We start from the raw sequence: 23,615 nt of genomic DNA, 5'->3' as shown, positions 1-23,615 counted from the left end.
TCAGCAGAATATGCATCTGACACATCAATAAGCTCTGTGAAGTTAGAAAAGTCACCTCAGAGCCGGGGGCAGTGGCTCACGCCTGTAATCTCAACACATTGGAAAGTCAAGGCAGGAGGATCGCCATGATTGCACCACTGCACTCCAGCTTGGGTGACACAGTGAGATTCTGTCTCTAAAAGAAAAAGAAAAGCCATCTGAACCAAGTCTCCTGAAATTCCAGGAAAATGAATTTCGCATAAAAAGGGACGACAGGGGGCTGGGCGCGGTGGCTCACGCTTGTAATCCCAGCACTTTGGGAGGCCGAGGCGGGCGGATCACGAGGTCAGGAGATCGAGACCATGGTGAAACCCCGTCTCTATTAAAAATACAAAAAAATTAGCCGGGCGTGGTGGCGGGCGCCTGTAGTCCCAGCTACTCGGAGAGGCTGAGGCAGGAGAATGGCTTGAACCCGGGAGGCGGAGCTTGCAGTGAGCCGAGATTGCGCCACTGCACTCCAGCCTGGGCGACAGAGTGAGACTCCGTCTCAAAAAAAAAAAAAAAAAAAAAAAAAGGGACGACAGGAAAGGATTGTGTTAACTTCCTAGGGCTTCTGTGAGATGGTACCACAAACTTGATGGCTGACAGTTCAGAAGACCAGAAACCCAAAATCAAAATGTCAGCAGGGCTGGTTCCTTCTTACAGGCTCTGAGACAGAAACCATCTAATGCCTTTCTCCTAGCTTTAGGTGGTTGTGGGCAATCCTTATTGTTCCTTGCTTGGTAGTAGACACATCACTCCAATATCTGCCTCCATCTTTGCATTGCTTTCTGCTCTTTGTGTTTTTCTGTTTATCTTCTCCTCTTCTTATAAGGATACCAATCACTGGATTTAGAACCTACCCTAAACCCAGGATAATTTCATATTGAGGTCTTTTACTAATTATAACCTAGTTAAAACTCCAAATTTAGAAACTTACTTAGAATCTTATTTCCAAGGTTCTGGATAGACATGAATTAGTCAACCCACTACAGCAATCAAGGTGAAATTCCCTAAAAAGCTAACCAAAAGAAGCAGCAGCAGAATAACATGTCTACAGAAAATGAAAGCACCCAAAAAAATATGCCCACAAAATATATCAAAACTATGACTTCCTATTTAAAAACAACCTAAAGACATTAAGAAAATAATATGACTTGAAATAACAAAATTCTTACTTAAATTAGAAAAATCAGAAATGACAGAATTTTTTAAAAATTAGAAATTTAAAAATATTTTCAGAAATAATTGTTGCTGGTTATAAACCCTTAAAAATATTTTTGGAAATGAAGGCTAAACTAAAACAGCACAAAAACAAGTGAATACAACAAAAAATACCTTAAAAGAAATTGAAGATTAAAAATGAGTGAAATATTAAAAATAAATGAAGGAAAATAGACTTAAGAGAAGGGGACAAACATTGAAGATAGAGAAAAAAAATCTGATATATCAGTCAACAGGAGTCTCTAGAAAAGAAAACTAAAGCGAGAGAAGGAAAAAAAGGAAAATTATAAAAAAACTTCCAAAAACTTGAATTTAAAGAGCATATTTTATATCCAAGAATCTCTATCTAGATTAGAATAATCAATACTAAGACATATTCTAGTAAAATTACTGGACTTGAAAAACCTTTGGGTATCTGGGCAAAAGTAACAAGTAACTTATAAAGGAACAAAAATTAGACTCAACAGACTTCTCAGCAGATTTTAATGCTGGAAGAAAGTAGAATAAGTATTTAAGATATTCACAGGGCCAGGTGTGGTGGCTCACATCTGTAATTCCAGCACTTTGGGAAGCCAAGGAAAGAAGATCGCTTGAGGCCTGGAGTTTGAGACCAGCCTGGGAAGCATAGCGACCCCATCTCTTAAAAATAAAAATAAAAATAGGCCAAGTACAGTGGCTCACGCCTGTAATCCCAGCACTTTGGGAGGCCGAGGCAGGCAGATCACAAGGTCAAGAGATCAAAACCATCCTGGCCAAAATGGTGAAACCCCATCTCTACTAAAAATACAAAAATTAGCTGGGCGTGGTGGCGTGCACCTGTAGTCCCAGCTACTCGGGAGGCTGAAGCAAGAGAATCGCTTGAACCCAGGAGGCGGAGGTTGCAGTGAGCCAAGATTGCGCCATTGCACTCCAGCCTAGGCGACAGAGCCCATCTCAATAAATATATATAAAAATAAAAATAAAATAATTTAAAAACAAAATATATTCAGAGAAAGCAAATGTGAGTCAAAAATGTTATACTCTACAAACTGACTTCTTTGTGTGAAAGATGCCTGCAGGCTGTTACCAGCATGCAAGAAGTAAGAGAATGCTGTTCCCGTGGGCTGTTTTTGAAGAATTTATTAGCAAATGAGTTTTAAGCATGACTAAAAGGACATCAATACTCTAATGAATAAAACAGAGAAAATACAATTAGTAATGGCTTGTATGTCCTAATAAAGTAGATGTATTTTTTAATATATTTTTACACATGTGTTTTTAAAAACACGGTCAGGATAGGTGAATGGAGAAGAAAATGCAAAAATAATTGAACTATGTCTATAATCATTGAGGTAATAGGGATTAAAACAAATCTTTGATTTGAATTTCCCTTGATTGCTTTTTGATTATTGTATTAGTCTGTCCTCACACTGCTGTAAAAATACTACCAGAAACTGGGTAACTTATAAAGGAAAAAGGTTTAATTGACTCACATTTCCACATGGTTGGGGAGGCCTCATGAAACTTACAATCATGGCGGAAGGAGAAGCAAGTACCTTCTTCCCAAGGCGGCAGGAAAGAAGAATGAGCAAGAGCAGAGAAACTGTCTTATAAAACCATCAACTCTCGTGAGAACTCACTAGCATGAGAATAGCATGAGGGAATCCACACCCATGATCCAATCACCTCCCACTTGGTTTCTCTCTCAAGACTCGGGGATTATGGGGATTACAATTTGAGATGAGATTTGGGTAGGAGCACAGAGACAAACCAAACCATATCATTTAGCATGCCAAAAATATAGAATTTTTTTTTTTTTTTTTTGACACAGGGTCTTGCTCTGTCACACAGGCTGAAGTACAGTGGTGTGACCATGACTCACTGCAGCCTCAACCTCCCAGGCTCAAGTGATCCTCCCACCTCCACCTCCCAAGTAGCAGGACTACAGGCACACACCACCCTGCCTGGCTAATTTTTTAATTTTTTGTAGAGACCGGGTCTTTCTATGTTGCCTAGGCTTGTCTTGAACTCCTGGGCTCAAACAATCCTCCTGCGTTAGCCTCCAAAAAGTTGAAGTTACAGGCATGGGCCTCAGTGCCTGGCCAAAAGTATTTTTACTTCTTTATGAAAATAAACAGAGTTAGAGTTTATCAGACATGTGGAATGTCACTATTCTTTTTTTATTTTTTTTGAGACACAGTCTCACTCTGTCACCCAGGCTGGAGTACATTGGTATGATCATGGCTCACTGCAGCCTAGACCTCCCAAGCTCAAGTGATTCTTCCACCTTGGCTTCCAAAGTAGCTGAAAGTACAGGCACATGCCACTGACTAATTTTTATTTTATTTTATTTTTTTAGAGATGGTGTTTTGTCATGTTGCCTAGGCTGGTCTCAAACTCCTGGGCTAAAGCGATCTACCTGCCTTGGCCTCACAAAGTGTTGGGATTACAGGTGTGAACCATCACACTTGACCCAAATGCCACTATTCTTCTAGACATGAAGTTCCCCAAAACACGTCTTATTTGGTTCCTAAGCAATCTAACATAAAAAGAAGTCTGCATTAAAAATTATGGAATCATTGATTTGACATGAAATTATTCAAAAGAATGTTTTTCATTAAAATACTGGCTTCTAAAATGGCTTAAATTAAGTTTTAGTAAGCATGAAAGATTGTTTTACATCAAAACAGTATCAGTAAAATTTCTGAAAAACGTTTTTATGAAACAGCACTTTGATTTTGTTTACAATATCGACAAATGAGGAGCTGCTTAAATTGTTGGCATTCTGACCATTTATTTCTTTGTTTTATTATGGCTGTTAATTTTTTTACTAACATGTTATAATAGTCCCTACTGTATGAAGAAACAAATGAGTTAGAATCTATCTCAACGCTGCGGCTTATGCTTCCCTGAGTCAGCTTTGTCTTAGGCAAGCTGACCTATGAGGACTTTAGTTGGTATGTGTGCATTAAGACACGTTCACCGCCTAGTGGGGTTACTCAGAGAAAATGAATCACACAATATTTAGATATTTGGCTCTTTAATTCTTGTTGGGCTTGTTTTCTGCAGAGTCCAAATTTTCCCTCCCACATAGATATTAAATAGGTAGGAGGTAGAGCTTTGCTCAGTGCAGCATTTTATTGACCCAAATATGTATGTTGTTCTGACTTCCAAAATCAACTATTTTAGCTAACTTTTTATTTCCTCACATCCAAATTTGACACCCATCTACTGCTATTTTTCAAATGGCCTCAAGGGACAAACATGTATTTCTCCAATACTAATCCATTTTAGATCTCTGCTCCCTGCATAACGGGAAGGCCCCCTAAAAAGAATGTTTTTCACCTGGATACTTCTGGTTGAAGGATTTAAAAAATTACATGTAGAGATGTTTTTCAGTCTGACTATTACCTCCAAGAATTCTTATGGAGTGTGAAAAGTGGTATTCATTAAAGACAGAATTTATGGGCATGCAATATTCCTGAGACTATTGGAAATCTTTATTAACAATCTGCAAGTAGTTATTCTACAGAAAAGAAGAAACCATTCTAATTGGTTAGGAAATGAAGAAGGGAGATAAATATGCCCAAAGCTATGATAAAACGAATTTCTCATCACAACCTTGTATAATCAAAATATAAGAAACAAAAAAGTATATGAAAAGAAAACTTGGTAACAAATTAACTATACATCAATAACTAAAGGACATATAAAGAATAGAGAAACTCCCAGCCTGGGCAACATGGTGAAACCTTGTCTCTACAAAAAACAGAAAAATTAGCCAGGTATGGTGGTGCATGCCTGTGGTCCAAGCTGCTTGGGAGGCTGAAGTGTGAGGATCACTTGAGCCCAGGAGGTCAAGTCTGAAGTTAGCCTTGATCAAGCCACTGCACTCCAGCCTGGGCGAAAGAGTAAAACCCCATCTCAAAAAAAAAAAAAAAAAAAAAAAAAACAAAAAACAAAGAGACTCCTTCTTGAGAAAGCTAAGAACTGAAACAGATGATGAATAATGTAAAAAAGAAATGTTTAATGTCAAATGATGCAAAATGAGAAAAAAAAAAGCACCATATTTTTAATTCATTTAAAGAAATATAAAAACAGATCCTTATAGGTTAAATATAACATATTTATAGAGGCAAAGTAAGACTTTAGCTAACAACATAGCAATTAAACTTCCTCTCCTCTGCTTAAATGTTACAATTTTCTGTAGTTATAAGCCAAAAAAGCTTTCCTATTTTTAGTGTTAGTGTTCCATATAAAAATATTTTCTGTGTTTTAGAGAGGAATGTGGACTTGATGTTGCAGTCACCTGCAAATTCAAAGTTTTGAGGAACATGAAAAAATATTTCTCTAAGCTAAAGGAAAAGCGACCTCTCTGAGTATCTACAATATGTTACTCCAAAATTTGTGTCAAATTCTTGTAAAATGAAAGCATGAGAGTGACAGAGTTCTTAGTGTTTACTACAAATGTTTCATCTCAGCGAGAATGATTTATGTCAATTTTGCGATATGCCGTCCCTTTTCCAATTTTAGAAACTGTTACAAAATCAGACTTCATTTGAACATATTATAAGCGTTTTGGCATTTTGTGTGGGCCAGATTTTAAGGGGAAAGAGTGAGGTTATTATCTCCTTCATGACACATTTGAATGGCCACTCCCAAGTAATTCTAGCTTTCAAAAACTGTAGAATTTCCAGCCACAGACAGCAAATGGATTTTGTCCACTGATGTTATTCACAGCTATAACTGTCTAAAAAACTGACAGCAGTAAATATAACTAACATGGCTGTATTTTGCCAGGATCTTTAAAAAAGAGATTGCATAGTTCTTTCAAACTGCACATTAGTGAAGAGAATCAGCACGTACCATTTAAAGAATCTGTTATGACAGTCTTTATTAAAAAAAAAAAAATTTCTTAGAGACAGGGTCTCAGCATGTTGCCCAGGCTGGCTTTGAACTTCTGGGATCAAGCAATCCTCCCACCTCAGCCTCCCGAAGTACTGCGATTACAGGTGTGAGCCACTGCACCCAGCGTCATGATGGTCTTATACATTATGAAAAACTTTCACAGAAGTTGAATTTCCTGGTTCAATTTTTTTTGCAAGCAATTTTTTAAATTGACAAATTAAAGTTGTATATATTTATGATGTACAGCATGTTTTCTTTAAATACATATACATTGTGGGATGGCTAATTTGAGCTTATTAACATAAACGTTATTTCACATACTTATCTTTTGTATAGTGAGAACACTTTAAATCTATTCTCTTAGCAGCTTTCAAGAATACATTGTTATTAACTGTATTCTGCTAGTTCAAATTAAATGAAAATTTAATTTTCTGCATTAATGTTTAAAGCAAGTGATATGGAAGGGAGATGCTGGGAAGGGAAGGGAAGGGAAGGGAAGGTCCCTTTAAATGATAGGGACAGGGGAAGTGCTGGGTAGAGGAGGGTGTGGTCCCTAGCTAGGGCTCCACCTCCACAGACCTAGGTGAGGACAGGGATTTCCAGCCCAAATGTTGCATTTCCCAAGACCACCCTGGCCTGCCACACCCCCCATCCTGTGCCTATAAAAACCCAAGACCCTAGCAAGGCAGACACAGAAATGGCTGGATGTTGAGAGGAACACATTGGTGGAGGAGCATGCACAGGAGGAGGAACACACAAGTTGCTGGACTTTGAGAGGAAAGCACCAACAGGCACCGGCACGCAGGCCACTGACCAGCAGAATGATGTGGAGTTTGGCTGGGGCCGCTGAAGGAGACCCCTGGCCACCAAGCGGCCCGACTCCAGGGGAAAACCATTTCTCTTCTGGCTCCCCCATCTGCTGAGAGCTACTTCCACTCAATTAAACCTTGCACTCATTCTCCAAGCCCATGTGTAATCCAATTCTTATGGTACACCAAGGCAAGAACCTCAGGATACAGAAAGCCCTCTGTCCTTGGGACAAGGTGGGGGTCTAATTGAGCTGACTAACATAAGCCACCTATAGATGACTAAACTAAAAGAGCAAAACTAAAAGAGCACACTGTAACACACACCCACTGGGGCTTCAGCTGTAAACATTCACCCCCAGACACTGCCGTGGGGTCAGAGCCCCGCAGCCTGCCCGTCTGTGTGCTCCCCTAGAGGTTTGAGCAGTGACGCACTGAAGAAGCAAGCCATACCCCCTTCGCACACCCTGCCAGCGGGCAAGGGAACCTGTCCCGTTTCACAAGGGCATCAAAAAATTCCATAATTTTAAAATAAATATTAATTTCAAAATAGACATTTGTTATTAATGAAATCCTATCTTATCTACATCTCTCTATATGGGCCCCAGCCTCAAATTTCTCCCTATCTTATCCCTATGCCTCGTAACTGTCTTATCTTACAGAAAACTCTAATTCTTTTCCTAAATTATGCTGCAGAAGAGAGATTGTAATAGTGATATTCCATAGTCGTGTACATTAAAAAAAAAAACAGCATGTTAATATTAACAGGTTTATTTAATGCAGTTTTTCTGAGCCTTTAATCTGATAATGTGCCAAGTGAATCTCTAAGAAGGAAGTGGAGAATGCAGCATTCCTTACATTTATTTAATCACAAGTCCCAACTTGTGGGATTGGTCTTCTTCTGAATCTAGAAGCAATTTTCAAATTGATATTTCAAAATTTTAAAAAATAAAACTAAAACAAAAAGAGCCGGAAGTGGCTCTTTTTGATACTTTTGTTCAGCCGTTGAAGTCTCATGGCAATTTTACTCCCTTCGTAAATCCTTGATACCATCTCTCTCCACTTTACCTACGTGTTCCATAGCACCTTATCCTCCTATAGAATTTAACAAAGGCTGTTACCACAGAGTCAACAAAGGTCTCTCCCTCATATAGACTGTGAGGGTCCCTGAGAGCAGGCCCAGCTTTTATTTATATTTGGACCACCAACAGGAAGTATGGTGCATGAAAACTTGGTAGGTGCTTGTTGAATCATGGCTAAGAACACACACAAATATATATGGGCAGATTTGATGGTGTAAATTCAGTCTGAAATGGATAGAATTATTAGACCAGGCCGGGCACGGTGGCTCACACCTGTAATCCCAGCACTTTGGGAGGCTGCAGCGGGCAGATCATGAGGTCAGGAGATCGAGACCACCCTGGCCAACGTGGTGAAACCCTGTCTCCACTAAAAATACAAAAATTAGCTGGGCGTGGTGGCACGCGCCTGTAGTCCCAGCTACTTGGCAGGCTGAGGCAGGAGAATCGCATGAATCCTGGAGGCAGAGGTTGCAGTGAGCCAAGATTGCACCATTGCACTCCAGCCTGGGTGACAGAGCGAGACTCCATCTGAAAAAAAAAAAAAAAAAAAGAATTATTAGACCATAAGTGACTTTTGGTGTTTTTAAAAATTCAAGCAGGTCAGAGGTGGTGGCTCACAACTATAATCCCAGCACTTTGGAAGGCCTAGGTGGGAAGATTGCTTGAGCCCAGGAGTTGGAGACGAGCCTGGGCTACATAGCAAAACCCCGTCTCTACATAAAATTTAAGAATTGGCCAGGCACGGTGGCTCACGCTTATAGTCCCAGCTATTTGGGAGACTGAGGTGAGAGGATCTCTTGAGCCTGGAAGGCAGACACTTCAGTGAGCCAAGATCAAGCCACTGCACTCCAGCTTGGGCAATAGAGTGAAACCCTGTTGCAAAAAAAGAAAAAAAAAATTTAAGCCAAACACCAATTAAGATTCATTAATTGCTAAACTTATCATAAGTACCATGAAAAACAAATTTAAATTATACAGAAAATATTGCCAATAAAGCTTTAATCCATAAAAGATTTGTGGCTTAGTTAATTCTTCAAACACATTTATGGTTTAAGAGTATTAACGTGGCATGCTATGATCCAGAGAAAGAAATTGCAGTTATCCTTTCTTTAAACTTCTTAGAAAAAGAACACTTTCTAAAATGAGGTTGCCATATATATTCAGGAGCACTGCTTTTCCCTAACTGAGAGGTTACATCATCTGCTGGCCACCCACCCCTAGGTACCTCTGAGAATAGCGTAATAACATACCAGGCTAATGAGAATATTCTCATTATGCTCTCACAAGTATGAAAAAACTTATGCTGATAAAAATAACTAGTGCCGTCATGACTTAACCACAAATTTTGTTTGTGTTTTTTTGTACATTAATCATTATTTAATAGACCACAGATGTGTCAAATAGCAATTTTCTAAACACTGACTTAATTTTTTTTAATTGGCGAAGTCAGTTGAAAGTGCCAGTGTGTTGAAAGAAAACTCTGGGTGCTAAAAATGATTTAATTTTCTGTACCTAAATTCTGCACAGAGCTTGATTTAGGGTCTCATTATCCTGTTCTTAGAAAGGGAATTTTCACGTGGTTAATTTAGTAGGTAAAGTTATGAAACAATCTTTTCTAAATATGCTATATCTGACCTGACCTAAAACAAAAGTCAAAGAATCAGATGTAAGACGTACTGAATCAAAACTTCCTTAGAAATAATGTCCAAAATACAAAGTTGTTCATTTCTCCTGAAATATCTTTTTAAGTTTTCAAAGTCAATTGACTAGAGTTGCACAGAAAATAATATTCAGAAAAGTTGAGATTTGGCCAGGCACGGTGGCTCATGCCTGTAATCCCAGCACTTTGGGAGGCCGAGGTGGGTGAATCACTTGAGGTCAGAAGTTTGAGACCAGCCTGGCTAACATGGTGAAACCCTGTCTCTACTAAAAATACAAAAATGAGCCAGGCTTGGTGGCAGGTGACTGTAATCCCAGCTACTCAGGAGGCTGAGGCAGGAGAATCGCTTGAGCCCAGGAGGCAGAGGTTGCAGTGAGCAGAGATCACACCACTGCACTCCGGCCTGGGTGACAGAGGAAGACTCTGTCTCAAAAAAAAAAAAAAAAAAAAAGCAGTGTTGAGATTTGTCTCAAAGATATTCTTGTGTTAAAACTGTCAGAGTATACCCCAGTGAGAGAGGAAAAAGAAAAAAATCAGATTGAAAGTTTAGCCAGGGTGTGAGTAAACTCAGGATGTGACACTGCATAGTAGTGGAAAGCCATGAGCAAAGACACATTTTCCTCAACATAGAAAGGAGATAAGTAATTTTAAAAGCAAGGAGCTATTAGGGGAAATAGTCTACCAATGTGAAAATCTTATCACAGTTCCATTTTTCTTTCCTGTGTCAGTGAATTCATGTATTTGGCAGAATCTATAAATGATTTTCTTGCTTACGGATATTATTTCTATTACAGTGAGTATGACTCATTATTAAAGATGGCCACAGGGGAAAATGACCAGAGAAACTACCAAAACGTGAAATACTGCCAACGTGTGAAGACGAGGTTGCATATATGTTAAATTCATTCATTCAATGCCTTTAAATTTCTTATCAAGTCCTAAGAATGATACAATGGACTTTGGGGACTCAGAGGAAAGGGTGGGAGGGGGCGGGGCATAAAAGATTACACATCAGGTACAGTGTACACTGCCCGGGTGATGAATGCACCAAAATCTCAGAAATGACCACTAAAGAACTTATTCGTGTAACCAAACATGACCTGTTCCTCCATGTGGTGAGAAAACCTATTGAAATTTTAAAAGAAATGTTAAAATTTTAAAAAAAGTAAAAATAAAATATTATGTCAGAATTAGGACAAAATATGAGACAAAAACTAAAAAGAGCTCACCACCTTTAAAAACATCTAAAGGATGTATTTCAGAGAGAAGTATTCTCAGACAGAAACTATGAGATACAAGAAGGAATAAACAGCAAAAATAGAATAAATGTAAACCACTGACTGGAAAAAAATTTCATGCCAAGTGAAAGTAATTTATTTAAGGTGTTTTTTAAGTGATTAGAAAATATCTAACCTAAATAAAATGATAGAGTCAATTTTTATCCCGATAAGTTATTTCCACTACTGATTCTTTCACTCTAAACACCTTTTAAAAGTAATAAATATTCAACTGACATTGCTGTTTTATACCTTCAGCTATCATGAGCATCACTGTCCATTGTCAGTTTCTTATGATCATGACACTGCTTACTATGGTTGTGATAAGGTAGCATGGTAAACTTAAAATACATATGCACACGCTCATACACACATTTAGCTAGACATTAATAATAGTCACATTTAAAAAAAATCTGTTGCTACTGAATAATATCTTCTTCCAAAGTGTCATAACAGTTACATAAAGCATTCCCAGAGTCAGAACCTTCAGAAAATAAAGCAAATTATTTTCTTGATGCAAATTCTCTATGCAAATGTCTTTCTTAAAGATGTGACCTACCTCTGCACATTGGCAGTATCATAGTCAGTGAGGTTTATCCAATGTGTGATTATTGCTAATTGAAAACTTTTCCCAATACCCCACCATGATGACTTGAAATATAGTCAGCATGGGCAATTTTTGAGTGTCTTTATGGAGACTGAACAAAAGAAAATAAATAAATAAATAATAATAAGAAGAAGATATGGCCGAGAGAAAATATATCATATTCAGAGCATATTATGAGAGTCATTTTTCTGGGTCCATTTTTTCCTGTGAATTAATATCACCATGCCAACCCTTACCATATGGACTGGGCATGGTGGCTTACACCTGTAATCCCAGCATTTTGAGAGGTAGAGGCAAGTGAATTACTTGAACCCAGGAGTTCGAGATCAGCCTGGGCAACATGACGGAACCCTGTCTTTAGAAAAGATACAAAAAAATTGGCCAGGCATGGTGGTGTGTATCTGTAGACACAGCTACTCCAGAGCCTGAAGTGGGAGGATCACTTCAGCCTGGGAAGTCAAGGCAGCAGTGAGCCGAAATTGCACCACTGCACTCCAGACTGGGTGACACAATGAGAACCCTGTCTCAAAAAAAAAAAAAAAAGCCATGGTGAACACAGAGTCCAAAGACATGTCTTTTTTTCTTGATTACTTACAACTACTAAATAATCTATAAGATATCTTCTGATTCTAAAATTCTATGTTGCAGTTATTGTTGCATGTGTATTCTGTTCTTTAAGCTCTAAATACCAAAAGAATTTGGATTATGTGGCACCTAATAAAATCTAGTATAACAGTGAATCCATGAATTAGCAACATAGCCATGATTTAAGATGTTTTTTTTGGAGACAAGGTCTTTTGCCCATGCTGGGGTGCAGAGGGACTATCACAACTCACTGCAGCCTCGACCTCCAGGGCTCAAGTGATCCTCTCACTTCAGCCTCCAGAGGAGCTGGACCTACAAGCACATGTCACCATGCCCAGCTAATTTTATTAAATTTTTTGCAGAGAGGGGGTTTTGCCGTGTTGCCCAGGCTGGTCTCGAACTCCTGAACTCAAGCAATTGGCCTGCCTCAGCCCCCTAGAGTGATGGAATTACAAGCATGAGCCAACATGCCAAGCCTTTGTTTCTGTTTCAAATTTATGAACTACAACCGGTTTCTAACAGTCTTTAGTATCCCAAATATCTGCAAAACTGAAACATTTTAAATTTTCAATCAATGAAATATGCACATAGTACAATATTATATGATATTCCAAAGGAACTAAAAATTATACAAAGAAAAATAGGTTTTTTTCTCACACTACTGCTCAACTCCTCTTCCAAAATACAATCACTTTTACCATATTTTATATTCTTGTAAAAGTAATCTACATATTTAAAAATAGATAAGCACATAAATACTATGGAGATGTATAATTCAAAAAGTAAAGAGTGTGGTGTCAAAAATGCAACATTCTCCTCCTAAAGCAACAAAATAAAACAACAAACACACATGCACACAAATGTAAGTAAAGACATAGGTAAAAGGTGACATGAAAAACTCGGTAATTAACGATGCAGTCATAACAGAAAATAAAAAGATAAACACAGCAATGGTGATGTTATGCAGGCAAAGCAAAAGCCTTGGGAAAACACTGCTTTGCCTTTGCAATGTGGTGGGGTGGAAATCATACTGACTTTGTTGTCAGATAGATCTAGATTTAAATCCTGTGATAGCCCCTTATTAGCTACATGGCCTTGGGCAAAATAACTAGCTCTCTGGTTCATTTTCAACTTCAAAAGTGTAATAACATGTAACAGATCATAATGTAGTCCTGTGGTTTGGATGAGAGGGTGTTTGTATGAGATTTTGCATATAAAATTCTATTTTTCACTGCTTTGAAGATCATAGACTTAAACATCTTTCATAGCCCCCTTTTTGTTTGTTTGTTTTTAGAAACAGCATCTTGCTCTGTTGCCCAGGCAATGGCGTGATCTTGGCTCACTACAGCCTCGACCTCCTGGGCTCAAGAAATCCTCCCAGCTTAGCCTCCCAAGTAGCTGGGAATACAGGCGCATACCACAACACCCAGGCTTTTTTTTTTTTTTTTTTTTTTGTAAAGACAAGGTCTCACTGTGTTGCCCAGGCTGGTCTCAAACTCCTGGCTCAAGTAATCCTCCCTCCTTGGGCTCCCAAAGTGTTGGGATTACAGGCCTGACCCATCGTGCCCAGCCTCATGGCTCTTTTTAAAAAGAAAAATAAACAACACAACAACAGCAACAATAAAGCAATCAAGTAGGTAGAGTAAAACTGCATGACCTCACAGTAATACAAAATCCCATGTAAAATGCAATTAGGAATCATCTCCTAGGCCCCAGAATCTCCCAGCCAGCCAGCTGCACAGACTCACCTGTCATTTTATTATCCCTGCAATAATCTGAGTCTTTCCTTTTCTTACTGACATTTTTTTAACCTCACTTATGGCAATATAATGGGGTTCTCCTACATGAAAAAAATACAGTAATAATCCCATCACTTAAATAAAAAGCTAAATTACCTTCAATGTACTGTTTTTGATCCTGAAACTAAAATTAAATATATTTATACACATATAACTCCTTTTACCAAAGCAGATACAAATAAAATATATTTTAGAACTATGACCTTTTGCAACAAAAACTTTCTAATGCTAACTTGGAAATATTCAGAAGAATTTGTTTTCTAGGATAATAGAATACTCCATTTTAGCAGATGACTGCAGGTTTATTGTATATATAAGAAAGTCCAACTGGAAAATTATGCTATTTGTGGACTTGTATATCAAATTAGCTTTGAGTCAGTTATTTGACCTAGAGGCCCTTTGGGCTTGCCTAGGAGCCACACCCTCATTCATAATCTACCCCAATAATCTAATGTCATTGAAATGCATTGCATCATTCCCTTGATACTGATTTTACAGGGATATTTGATTTTCTCGACATAAAGTTATTAAATTTAAAAAATGAACAAATAAATACAGAATGCCTATGTTGTCATGGGTAACAAGAATTTATTGAAAGCTTTTTTTCTTTCCCTCACTTGCACTACCAGAAAAAATGCAGGGAGGGAATCAGTGACAAGCTCAGCCTTGGATTAGTCTGCACCAACTCTCCCAGATAGCCTTGAAAGAAGAATAAATATGAGTGATTCTGACAGGAATCCCATGAACACATCAGTTAGGTAATTTTTTCACAGATTCCACCTATCTGTGGCAGTGACTATATTAATATAGAAACAAGGGCAAAGAAAGTTACCATTTTTTTATGAAACTGTTCACAATAAGTGTTATTAAACAAATATTATAAACAAGGTCATGATAAGCTCTGCTGAATCAGAAATGTACACGCATATCTGGTTCAGGGTCAATAAGCATGAACATTTTTCAAAAAACAGTTGGTCAATTTCATGAATTTGTTAACTGCTAGAACTACACTTTTGAACACCAATAATTTACCTACTAAGAAATTATTTTTCTTTTTAAAATTTTTTGTTTTGTAAAAACACTACACACTTTTAGAGCCTACTTAGAAATTACAAGAAAGATTTAAGGGACTACTGTAGAAAAAAGATTTTTAAAACACATTTTAAAATTTAGAGTAACTAACTACTGGCTTTTGAAAATGGCATACATTTTTAATAGAATATACCTAAATTAGTTTTGTATGATATTTAATAATTTTCAGAATAATTTATATGAGCACAGAGACCTATGATAAAGATTAATATTAAAGATAGCAATAATAAAATTAGTCAATGATATAAAAAATAAATAAAATTATTTATATCTAGATTCCATCCCATCCTCACCTCTTTTTACTCTCCTTTAAACCTCCCTCTAGTTCCAAAGAATGTTTGAGTACAAATTTAGGGAGAACACTCAGTAATTTCCACTGATATTAAATATCTCAGTTACTTTAAATAATTAGGACCTTAATTTTTTTTTTTTTTTTTTTTTTTTTGAGATAGATCCTCACTCTGTCGCCCAGGCTGGAGTGCAATGGCGTGATCTCAGTTCACTGTGCAACCTCTTTGTCCTTGGTTCAAGTGATTCTTGTGCCTCAACCTCCCAAGTAGCTAGGACTACAGGCATGCACCACCACACCCAGCTAATTTTTGTATTTTTTTAGTAGAAACAGGGTTTTGCCATGTCAACCATGTTGACCAGGTCTCGAACTCCTCAAGTTTTCTGCCTGCATCAGCCTCCCAAAGTGCTGGGATGACAAGAGTGAGCGACTGCACCCGGCCAAGATTCTTATCATTAGCTGTTAATAATAGCATCTAAAATTTATTGCATTTCTGTAAGTCAACATATATACTTAATTTAATCTTCATAACACCTTATGAGCTAACTATTGGATTCTTTATGTAATAGATAAAGAAAATAGAGTTAAAAGAAGTTAAGAAGCTTGCCAAAAGTTCCACAACTCATGGGTGACTAAGATCAGAACTTTGGTCTATCTGACCCATTTTTCTCCAATCGTCTCATGAGCATTGACCAAATACAAAATCTAAAAAAAAAAAAAAAAGATAATTTTCTATAAAGGGGTTTACAATGTTACTGGTGGTTTTTGCAGGATTTTTCTTTGAATTAAAAAATTCAGACTTCATAATCATCTTTAAAGTAACCTATATCTAACAGTTAGTAAGAATTATTACCTGTATATCACACAAATCATTAAAATGTTTTGTGAGTTCTTTGGACTTTTTGAAAGAGATACACTAAGTTTGCTGTGTGATGTACAAATTCCCCACTTAAGTTTCTGAGCGTTTGTCTTAAAATAGGACCAAAAGATTCAGTAAAAGCCATTCTATCCAGCACTTTAAATAGCATTTATAGTGTTACATATATAGTTACATCCAAGTTTTTGACAATAATGGGTTAAATTAATGATAGCTATTATTAAAATATAAAAATAAATATTAAAATTAGACCAAATTTAATTAAAATATTTTTAACTGGAATTATTAAGGAAGGAATAGTTTTCAAGTACTTTTATTTTTTTATTTTTTTCTGAGACAAGGTCTCACTCTGCTACCCAGGCTGGAGTGCAGTGGTAAGATCACAGCTCACTGTACCCTTGTTCTGGGCTCAAGAGATCTTCCTGCCTCAGTCTCCCAAGTAGCTAGGACTGAAGGTGTGAGCCATCACACCCAGCTAAATTTTTAATTTTTTGTAAAGATGAAGTCTTACTATGTTGCCCAGACTGGTCTCAAACTCCTGGGCTCAAGTGATCCTCTTGCCTCAGCCTGGCAAGTGCAGAAATTACAGGTGTGAGCCACCGCACCTGGCCTTTTATTAGTATGTTTTATAAAAAGTTTAGATTAGCTATTTTATTTAGTGCCTCTTATGTTGGACAAGGATCCTGAATACTGTTCCTTGGGAGCCATTTGCTGCCTGACTTCTGCCCGTTTTCTTATTTATTGATTGATTTTTATGAGACAGGGTCTTGCCCTGTTGCCCAGGCTGGAGTGCAGAGATCATGCTCACTGCAGCCTCGAATTTCTGACCTCAAGTGGTCCTCCTACCTCAGCCTCTGAATAGGTGGGACTACAGGCATGTGCTATCATGCCTGGCTTTTTTTTTTTTTCATAGAGACATTTTCAGAGTTTCCTTTGTAGAGTCTTGCTGTTTTACTGAGGCTGACCTTGAACTCCTGAGCTCAAGCCATCCTCCTGCCTCAACCTCTCGAAGTGAGGATTACAGGTATGCACCACCTCACCCCACCCTCTCCCTGTTTTTCTTTTTTTTATTTTTTTGTTTTGTTTTACGTTTTTGGGGGGGTTTTGTTTGTTTGTTTGTTTTGTAGAGACAAGGTTTCACCATGTTGTCCAGACTGCTCTTGAACTCCTGGACTCAAACGATCCATGTGTCTTGGCCTCCCAAAGTGCTAAGAGTGCAGGCAAGAGACAATGCATATCTGGTCTCTGCCTGTTTTAATGTGTAAGAATGGGGATTCCATATGCCAGTTTTTTTAGAAGCATTCAGTTGAGGGCTGATAGACATATTCCTAGCCAGAGAGAAGCTGCTTTTTTTTTCCCTTTTTGGTCATTGCCACACTTCTCTGTTGACAGGTGTTGCATATTCATCACCATTGCTTTATTCATCACCATTGTTTGCTTCTGCTGGAAACTAACCTCTGCTTGTTACCTCCATCACATAGCTTCTTGGCTTTGCTTTTTCTTTTTTCTTTTCTTCTTTTCTTTCCTTTCCTTTTCTTTTCTTTCTTTTTCTTTTCTGTCTTCAACTGTTTCTCCTGCTCTTCTTGGCATTCAACCCACAAATGTAGTATTTCGCAGACTTCACCAGCCCATCATAGTAATTCTTTCTTTTTTTTAATTGATGAAGCAGATGGGAAGAAATCCTTGTTTGAGCTTTCTGCTGTTCATAGGCATGTTCATTGTTTCAGGAATTCAGGGGAGGTTTTTTTTTCTCTGAAAGGCTTTTGTCCTGTCTACATCTGGGATCAAAGCTATCCTGATGTGATAAGTCCGATTTATATCAACGTAACTAAACTGGAACTACATTTCCCAGAATCTTCTTCCCTGCATATCTTATTTAGCATGATCCACAGGAAGCATCTTGCAAAGGAAGCCTGAAGTGAAAGACTGACCATATTACTTTACACTCAGGCCAGCACAGGGCCTGATGCATCTTATGCACATCTGTACTTTTCTGCTGGCTTACCGATTGGCAGGGGCAAGAGCTAGACCAACAGCATCTACAGCTCCTGCTGGGCCTCCTGCTTCAGCTTCTTTAAATCCTGAGCTAGGTGCATATTGCAGGGATCCTGCTTCTCCTGCAGGTTGCCTTGTTAATGGAAGCTGGAAGCTCAGAGGTAGCGATGGGATTAGCTATACACCATCACTTTCCTAACTCAGGGCTACATCACCTTTTCAGCTTTTGTAAGGAATCTTGATCACTTCCCATTTCACTCTAGTTTATTACATTTGATGCTATCATGCCAATTGGATCTAGTGAGCAGGAAGTGACAATGATACCAGACATAATGGTGGGACAATTGTGTGCCAGCAGATGAGAAATGCATCCTACAAAATTCAGTGAGATTTCCAGGGGTGAGTTGTCTGGGACATATCTCTTCCAAAATGAATTACAAGTTGCTGTGTCTGGATCCTTCTACCATTAAAAAAGAGTCACAATGCCAGTGGACCACTTTAGATTTTGAAGGCAACATACACCTCATTTGGGAGTACAACTACAACCCATTTACAGAGCAACCTGCAAAGCTGCCAGTGTTTAGGAAGGCCCAGAACAGAAGAAGGCTTTGCAACAGGCCCAGGCTGCCATGCAAGCTGCAATGCACTTAGATTCTATGACCTTACAGATCTAAAGGTACTTAAAGCATCAGTGATGGACAAGGATTTTGTATGGATGGAGCTTTTGACAGTCTCTCATAAATGGATTACAGCACAAACTGCTAGGATTTGGTAGCAAAGCTATGCCACCTTTAGTAGACGACTACTACTACTCCTCTTTTACAAAATTAAATTCTCACTTGCTACTAAACCTTAGTAGAGACCGAACCTTAAAAATGGGCCACTAACTTACTATGTGACCTGCATGCACATCATGTCCTTTATGGCCTGCTAAGCCATAAGACTGGATATACATAACAATACTACATAATCAAATAAAAGTGATATGCACAAGATCTGCCTTGATGAGGTCCTGAAGACACAAGGAAGTTGCATGAGCAAGTAAAACAAATACTCACAACCCACATTTCTGAAGCACAGCCTTCTTTCTCTCAAACTGCACCTATGTCCTTAAGGGGAGTTTTCTATGACCAGCTAATTGGGAAAGAAAAGATGGGGACCTGAGTTATAGATGGTTCTGCATGACCAGCTGGCTTTACCTGAAAGTGAACAACTGCAGTCCAATCAAAGGATCCCCCTTTGTAACTAAGACCTGTAGACCAACAGAGCTCAAAATGCAAGTACTTAACCAATGGGATCACCCAAAAGTACTTATTGCAATAGGGATGGAGATTATGCATGGGCTCAGCAATATGGAATGCCACTCACTAAGGCTGATCCAGCTAAAATCACTGATGAATGCTCAATTTGACAGCAGCAAAGACCAACACTGAATCCCCAATATGGCACCATTTCCTGGAGGGGATCGGCCAGCAACCTGGTGGCAGATTGATTACATAGAACCCCTTTTATCATAGAAAGGGCACTGGCATGAACACACACTGCTAATGAATTTGCTTTTCTTCCCCACAATGCTTCTTCAAAAACCACTATCTTTGGACATATGAAAATGCAGTATTAGAATGAAAGGTGAACTATACACGGCCAAAATAAGTCAGCTAGAAAAACAAAGTAATTGGGCCTGGCGCGGTGGCTCACGCTGTAATCCCAGCACTTTGGGAGGCCGAGGTGGATGGATCATGAGGTCAGGAGATCGAGACCATCCTGGCCAACATGGTGAAACCCCGTCTACTAAAATACAAAAAATTACACAGGTGTGGTGGTGCACACCCATAGTCCCAGCTACTTGGAAGGCTGAGCAGGGGAATCGCTTGAACCCAGGGCGTGGAGATCGTGCCACTGCTCTCCAGCCTGGCGACAGAGCAAGACTCCATCTCAAAAAAAGAAAAAGTAATTTATGCCACTGAATTAGTTCTATTTACATGGTATCATTTGATTTTGTAGTAGCTTGTTTTATTCAAATATAAAATGCAAGTAATACTTGAGTGTTCTCAAAATGCAAGGATTAACTCAGTGACAGTAATAAATGTGTTAATATATGCAACTAAAAGGTAATAAAAGAAAGAATTAGAGGAGAAAACTCATGAATATTATTTCCCATCCCTGAGAATTTGTTACCTGAATTTCAATTAAGAGCAGTTATTCAAACAGAGGAATAATAACACTGACTCTCAAAACTGGCAGCAATTATAATAAGTCAGCATATTTAATGATAAATAGGTCACATTGTCTATAAAACTCTTATTTTGAGTGGGAACCCTACAACAGGAGCTGTCTTGACCTGCCTGGCTCTAGCAAGTCTTTGTCCTGATGGTTAGATAATTAGTGAGAACATTGCAACTGTGTGAGAACTGTGTAAGAACTGCAGTTTCACCAGCTGATCTTAGCAGATGAAAACATGTATTATTACCTTTCTTTTAATAGTGGCTGTGATTAACCATAATAAAACATATGACTAGTAATTTCAACATCACATGAATCCCTGAAATTATTTCTAGCTGGGACTAAAAGAATTTTAGATTAAGAGCTCTTCATTTAAACTTGTAATTTGGGTTTAAAGTATTCATTATAAAAGTCAAGCCAAAGCTGACAGAAATTATCCAGGGTCTAGAGAAAACAGATCCCTCTTTCATGATGAAATGTTTTTTTCTCAAGTGAAAAACCACTCCAATTCCTACCCTTCCCTTTTTATATTCTACTCTTAGATCTATTAAAACAAACACCTCTTTCTAGCCCCTAACAATACTTCTGAAAAGCAGCTGTGTTTTGTGAGATATGTATCGAATGGCCAGAAAGAACTTTTTGAAGGTGAAAAGTTTTTTTTTTTTTTTTTTTTTTTGAAAAAAGCAAAGTTATTTTCCTGGTGTTTTGTTGTTGTTGTTGTTTTTTCTTTTCTTTTCTTTTCTTTTTTTCCCCTGTATGCCACTACATTAAATTGTGAGGGGTCAAATTACCCTTTAAACTATTTGTGTTATCTGAAATTTACCTAGGTTTTTGTTTGTTTGTTTGTTTGTTTTATAAGACGGAGTCTCACTCTGTCGCCCAGACTGGAGTGCAGTGGCACGATCTTGGCTCACTTCAACCTCTACCTCCCAGGTTCAAGCAATTCTTCCTGCCTCAGTCTCCTGAGTAGCTGGGATTACAGGTGCCCACCACCACTCCTGGCTAATTTTTGTATTTTTAGTACAGACGTGGTTTCGCCATGTTGGCCTGGCTGGTCTTGGACTCCTGACCTCAGGTGATCTGCCCCCCTTGGCCTCCCAAAGTGCTAGGATTACACCTAGGTTTCTTTTTACCCAGCTCTAAGGATCTAAGCTAGTAAATCCATTCTTTATAGAACAAGTCCTCTGGTTTGCAGTCACCTCCAGAAGTCCAGTTGCTGCTATGGAAAACACTGGAGTCAAGCTTTTGTTCTTGACTTCTGCTAGTCTGCTGCATTAGCTTACTGCCCAAAAAACAGACATTCATTATTTCAGCAGTTTATGTGAGGAGAAACTGGCATATGCTATTAGAATCTTCAGTTGCAAAAGTGTTGGGAAGAGCAGCTCCTCAGAAGCAAGTCACTCCAGGTATTTATCCTCTAATGAGTGACAGTAACAGGATACCAACAGATAATCTTTGGAAAAGGTAAGATCTTAGATACCATAACCCGTTTTCTTTTCAATCTTGCTTTATGGAATATACAGTAGTCAACATGCTTAGTTGAAAACTAGACTTAGCTTTTTATTCAATTTTATGGTAACATCATAAACATTTCTAGAAAAAAAAAAAAAAAGGTTGCAGTGAATATAAATGGACCTGGCAGAGATTCAGGTTTTCACAAAAGCACATGAACCACCTTGACGACCTGATAAATCAAGAAAACCCTGTTTGTTGGGTATTTCAAACAAAGCCTTTGACAAAATAAGCTCCAATATGCTGCTGCTTTTTGACAGCAGCCGTGAATCACTGATAGAAAAGCATGAGAACACAGTCGGCAGACTTAATTATATATCATTACCCAAAATAATGGCAGCATTTTAGGTTTGAATTAAAACTTTAGTGGTAGAGACTTGCATCATTTGAGAATGTTAGTCAATCCAATGATTTTAAAAATCCATAGACAAAACACTCAAGGTTTACTGTTCACTTAGAAGAAGTTGCAAAGTTTCTTTGTATTCATTTTTCAAGGCTCTGGGAAGAAAAAAGAGTAACTCTTTTTCTGAAGGCAGAAGAGAAGCTTTTATAAATAGCTATTATTCTCCCCCAGTATGAATATTATACCCCACCTTCAATAGAGAAGCTTTTCAAAGCTCTATTGAGGGTAGGGGATAATATTCATACTGAGGGAGAATAAAACACATCACTAAAAACATCTGAGAACCACGCAATCAGCCTAGAATGAGATTCCAGGAAGCATTTAATCCAGCCTCCTGACTGCAATCAAAACTTTTTGGGCTGTTTTTTTGTTTGTTTGTTTGTTTTGTTTTTCTTTTCTCTTCTTTTTTTTCTGAGATAGAGTCTCATTTTGTCATCCAGACTAGAGTGCAGTGGCACAATCTCTGCTCACTGCAACCTCTGCCTCCCCAGTTTGAGCAATTCTCATGCCTCAGCCTCCCAGGTAGCTGAGAATACAGACGTGTGCAACTACCCCCAGCTAATTTTTGTATTTTTTGTAGAGACAGCGTTTTGCTATGTTGCCCAGGCTGGTCTCAAACTCCTGGGCTCAAACAATCCACTCACCTCGACCTCCCAAAGCGCTGGGATTACAGGCATGAATCACTGTGCCCAGGCTTATCTGGGCATTTTTCTAAGGTAGGATCCAACTTACTCCCTGGAATTATGACTCCAGTTGCTCACCCTCCTCACAAGATTTCTGCTCTGATGCCAGATCATGGTGCAAGTGTGAAGGAAAACCAGCTCTGGCCCGTGAAAACTGGCACCAAACTTCTCTTTTCTTTCTTGCCCAGTAGTTACATGTGTGAGAAAAAAAAAAAAAAAAAAAGACTGGTGCTGATGATGTGTCAAGATGTAGAAAACTTTAGAAGAGTCACTGATCCTGGAAATATATCTGGCTGCAAGGTCCTACGAGGGGCCATGTACTCAAGCCTCCTCCTTTGAAATAGAAATGAGTCTAAACTAGAAATCACAAATGGGTAACCTTACAAGCCTTACTTGACCCCAGTAAACATCTTTAATTTGACCCATATTGTGCTTTTATTTTAATCTGAATTTTTTAAGTCATATTTTAAATAAAAATTCTGATTTCCAAGTTTTAAGTTCCAGTTTTCAAAGATCAGGCAACCCTGAACTAGCGTTCCTTCAGGGCCCTGAGCCCAGGTGCTGAGTGATGTCCGCCCATCCCTGTAAGACGGGGC

At 38.4% G+C, this 23,615-nt stretch overlaps 1 non-coding gene across 1 annotated transcript; it reads left to right on the top strand.

The window, feature by feature from the left end:
• Nucleotides 1-11,511: 11,511 nt before the first annotated feature.
• On the top strand, nucleotides 11,512-11,652 carry LOC129478234 (U4 spliceosomal RNA). Its single transcript, XR_008656366.1, has one exon. It is a non-coding gene; the product is annotated as a U4 spliceosomal RNA (small nuclear RNA).
• Nucleotides 11,653-23,615: the final 11,963 nt, after the last annotated feature.

The sequence above is a fragment of the Symphalangus syndactylus genome, chromosome 2, assembly GCF_028878055.3.
Source record: "Symphalangus syndactylus isolate Jambi chromosome 2, NHGRI_mSymSyn1-v2.1_pri, whole genome shotgun sequence".
NCBI lineage: Eukaryota > Metazoa > Chordata > Mammalia > Primates > Hylobatidae > Symphalangus > Symphalangus syndactylus.
Note: the sequence above shows the minus strand (reverse complement) of the source record. Positions and strands in the feature narration are given on the sequence as shown.